Source organism: Rutidosis leptorrhynchoides, chromosome 7, assembly GCF_046630445.1.
Source record: "Rutidosis leptorrhynchoides isolate AG116_Rl617_1_P2 chromosome 7, CSIRO_AGI_Rlap_v1, whole genome shotgun sequence".
In the NCBI taxonomy this organism is placed as follows: domain Eukaryota; kingdom Viridiplantae; phylum Streptophyta; class Magnoliopsida; order Asterales; family Asteraceae; genus Rutidosis; species Rutidosis leptorrhynchoides.
In genome coordinates this window covers 37,387,512-37,392,576 of record NC_092339.1, presented here as the reverse complement: position 1 = coordinate 37,392,576, position 5,065 = coordinate 37,387,512, and positions in this window count along the sequence as shown.

Sequence of the window (5,065 nt, the reverse complement as noted above, 5' to 3'; positions counted from 1 at the left end):
ATGCAACCACCATTCTTACGGTTGACACCCGATTTGGTTCAGGTGACCTAATGAATTCCAGGTGAATTCCTAGGATTTTACGTTCAATGGTAATGAACGCATTGAAAATAGGGTTTTCAGAAAACAAATCGGTTTGTAATTTTGATCAAAATATTTTCTCGTTCAAGCTCGAGTTTAGATATCATTGAATTCCATGAGTTTGAATTCTCAATCTTTAAGGTCAATCTCTAGGATTGAGTAATATCAGGCTTAAAAGCTGATTTTTAATCTTTAAAGGAGATTATCCTTTCTGGGGATCTGATTCATTAGTCTTATCCAGCTAATTTGCATGGTGCCCCCCCATTTTACGAGATAAATCCTTCTCATGGTTAGGATAAATCTGACCACTTGGCGACCCTGTTTAATGCTGAGGTCCGTGGATTTCCTGCTGATTTTAGTGATGACTTTTCTAGATTTTTCGTCAACCTACAACTGGTCTGGACGACAACTTCCTGACCTAAATCAAGAAGCGCGTGTCTTTTTCGGAAGACTTTACTTCCTTTTAATGATGGAATTGATTCATCGTGTAGATCCATCTTTCTTACAGTAAATCAGGTAAAACTTTTTAGTTTAGTCCAAAGCAAAAGTATTTTCAGTTATTTGTACAAAAATATGTGGCATATGTTTAAGATAACTTGGTAATTTTTCCCACACTTGGCTTTTATTTTCCTTTTTTATCGTCCTCTATTCCATTTTAAATGAATTTTAACATTTTGGTTTGTTTCTCAATTTATGTCCTTTTCGAGGTAACAATAATTTCGGTGTTATAACCTAGTTTTATCGTTCATAAATATGTATAAACATGATTTTGAGTTCATTTAATTGAAAATTTTGTAAAATTTTACTAGAATTGGGTAGTCAGTATATAAGACTAGGGCTGTTCTTTATTATCAGAGAGCACTAGATTCTAATACAACTACTGCTTTACTAGTATTTTTAATGGTAACCCAGTGTTTAAAGTAAAAATGTTAAAATCCGAAAGAATTTAACCCCTTCCCACACTTAAGATCTTGCAATGCCCTCATTTGCAAGAAATCAATAACAATTTAAATTATTGAGGGTGATTTGTGTGAAAGTGATTAAATTTTTACCAAAGTTTCCAAATATATTGGCGTTTGTTTGCTGAATGATAAATGGTGCACATCATTTGTTCATTCCGTCTTGTTGTTATTTCACATATATTTTGCATCTTGTCGTCAAAATTAGTTGCTTTTGCTGAACTTAATGCCAGTCTTTGAAAATGCGTTGTTTTACCCTGTTGTGTACATAAGATAAACTGCAAACATATATACATATTTTTGAAGTTTGGTATATTACCCCACATTCAAAAATTATTAAAATCTAGGAATAAAAGTTAGAAAATTATAAAAACTATTACAATATTAACATAAGTATTAAATGTATCAATATTACAAATTACAAAATAAATAAAACTAAGTAGACTAGGGATGATACTGGTACCAATATGGGTTCCAGGCATAACCATAGGTGCTATAGAATGCTTCGGCAGGGTTATACGTAGGATACGGTGGTTGCATCTCTATAGACCAGGGAGGGAAGATGGGTTTTGGTGTAGGAATATAGTTTCTACCTATATGTTGGCAATGAGCTATGATTTGGTTCTGATGAACTTGCCAATCTTCAAATGCTCTCTGTCTAGCATTTTCGTACTCCTGTGAAGCTATAAACCTTTGCATTTCTTGCATTTCATTTCCCCCTCCTACATTACCTTGCTGTTGGTTTCTGTCAACCTGTGGATGTCTACCATGGTATTGTACTGCGGTGTTATTTCGCCTCTTCAAAACTTTCGCACCATGGTATACATTTAAACCTATAGTATCGCGGGGTTCTGGTTCTTCTACTAATAATCCCCCCCGTCTTATATCCACACCGAGATATTCACCAATCAAAGTAATAAAAATACCACCTCCTATTATGCTATGCGGTCGCATCCCCCTAACCATAGCTGATAAATAATAACCCACACAATACGGTATACTTACAGTGCTTTGTGGGTCTCGAATACACATATGGTAAAACAAATCCTGTTCATTTACCTTTTCCTTGTTCTTACCTCTTTGTGTAATCGAATTAGCTAAAAACCTATGAATCACTCTTAATTCGGCTCTATCTATATCCAAATAAGAGTAATTTTCCCCTTTGAATCGGTGATGGCTTGTCATTTGACTCCATACACCGTGTGTATCAAAATTTTCATCTATCTTTCTACCGTTTAGTATCAACCCTCTACAATCAGCAGATGCTAACTCCTCAGGCGTATATATACGTAAAGCCTGAGCCATGTCTAGTAAAGACATGTGGTGCATCGAACCTCCTAACAAAAATCTAATAAATGATCGGTCGATTAAACTAGCTACCCGATCATTTAATTCTATACTACATAACAATTCTTCACACCATACTTTATATACAGGTCTACGCATGGTGAATAAACGTACCCAGTCATTAAAAGTAGAATTACCATACCTCTGTACAAGTAATTCCCTAATTGGCCAGGCCAATTCTACAGCTTCTAAGGGTCCCCATTCTATGACCCTCGGTACCTCAACAACCTTAGAATGAAGAGTATGCAAACCCCTTTGGTATCCGCCCATCGTGTTGTTATCCACCTCCTGTTGTTCCGCATTCTCAGCAGGAGCATTGCGAGCTTGGGATGAAGATTCACCCCTTTCAGTCTGCAAAACACATCAAACACAATTTTTGTGCATCCAAATATGCATTAGTGTCAGCAAAATCATCAATCAAAATAATTACAATGACATGATCAATTTATATCAAACTTAAGCTCATTTTCACATTTTTATCAAATCTACACTTTTTCAAATAAGCATATACGAAAATGTTCGCCAAGTTCATAAGCATTCAACTCAAATAACATGTCAAAATAATCATTACTAGCAATTAAACAAGTTTCAAATGGCATTATCTTTCAAAAATCAAGTTCATGAATTGTAGACTTGAAAAAGTCCACTTTAATTCTCAAAATCATGTTTAGGCTCAAAGTTTGGATCATTTAACTACCTAAACATGTTACACTACTTAATTTAGCAACAATTCATGACAAAAATCGGCCATAACCTGTTTATATCAAAAGCCCCAAATTTGCTCAAGAACACAAACCCTAGATTACTCAAAATTTGAAGTTTAAGGCTTCTAATCATGTTAAATAGCATCAATCTAGGTTATACAAGCATAATACATAAACAATTTAAGCATAATTACACTAAAAAGCATCAAAATCAAATTGGGGAAAAAATTGCTCAAGAACACCAAATTTCGGATTAAATGGTGTTTAGGTGTAGAAATTTACCGTTTTTCTTGAGTAATTCCTTGATAGCATCCTTCTCAACATGATTTTAGTAAAAAATTTGGTGATTAACGGTTAAAAATTGTGATTTTGGGGTGTATTTTTCGGGTTTTTGTTCGCAGTGTTTTTTTCTGTTTTGGGTTGTGTGGACTGAGACTGATCGTTCAGCTCTTTTTATTTTTTTCTGATTTTCGATCCTCCCGCGACTCGCGGTGTTTGGACCCTTCAAACTCCGCGAGTCGCGGAGTTTGCTTTTTTTTTTTATATATAACTTATACTAATTAAAACAATTAAGTAATTAATTTTAAAATTTTGTTTCCCTTGTTATTTAGGACGAGGTCGTTTCGGATCGATGTCCTAGTCCGTCCCTCGACAAAATTTTAAAATTTGTCTTTTTGTAGCGATTGTTTTAAAAGCTAAGATTTTTTGGGTTTTTTTTAATGTTTTTGGCATACTTTAATTCAATAAGATTAAAAATAATGATAATAAAAGTTCTCGTCCCTCCCTCGGGTAAAGCAATTTCGGTTCAAAGACCTAGTCTTCAACTTACGACGAATTTTAAAAATCATATTTTTAACTTAATGAGATAAAGTAAATTTTTGTTTTTAAATTCACACAATTTAAATATAAAATTCAAAATTAATATTAAAAATTCACACCAAACTTAAAATTTTAAAATGCATAAAAATAAAATTTATATTTTTTAAAAATTAAAAATTTTCATCAAACTTAATTTAAAAATTCATATTATAAATTCACACCAAACTTAATTTAAAAATTCAAATATTTACAATTTTAAAAATATTGTTTTTACAAAGTTTACAATATTAATTTAAGATTTAAATATTAATTTTAAAAACATGGTAAAAATAAAATTAAAAATCTTTTTGGCTTTTTATCCCACTTTAATCAATCAAATATTATCAAAAATATGCGCCCTTCTTTTCGGTAAAGTAATTTCGGTTCCAAGACCTAATTTAACTCATGACGAATTTTTGAAATATTTTGGGTTGATTGTTTAAAGATATTTATACCTTAAGAATAAACGTTAAATTTCGCAGTGATGTAATAAATTTTTGTATGATATCAATAATTTCGGTCGCCAAACCTAATTTTATTCAATACCAATTTAATACTTTTTAGCGAACAAATTAGCGTTTATTATCAAAAGGTTAAAAATAAAAAAATAAAATAAAAACTGTACAGACTTACCTGTGAAATAGATTTCTTAGTTATATGATCTATCCCATTCATAAGATAGTCAGTTTAATTGGTTTTCCATGGCTACATAGGCGTAACCTCGAGCATTCAGTGTCTTTTCTTCTAAACATATGAACGGTCCGTCTCTGCATAAAGTAACAAATTCGGTATTTGAATAGGTTTGATTATTTGAACATTTACCTCCATGTGACCATTTTCCGCATTTGTGACATCTTTCTAGGTGTCGTACTCCTCTTTTCGCTGCGGATTTTGATTTTCCTTTACCAAATTGTAACTTATTATCTTCGCATCTGGATTCTTTTCTAACTCCGTCCATTCTTTCTCTGATTACTGATACTATTTCACTCGGTAGTATGTCATTATTACGTTTAGTGATCAAAGCGTGTAGCATTAGACCATGGTTTAGTTCACAGGCAGTCTTCATTTTGTAAAAACCTAAAAAAAATAAAAATTCAGAATGGGGGGAGAAGACTAGTT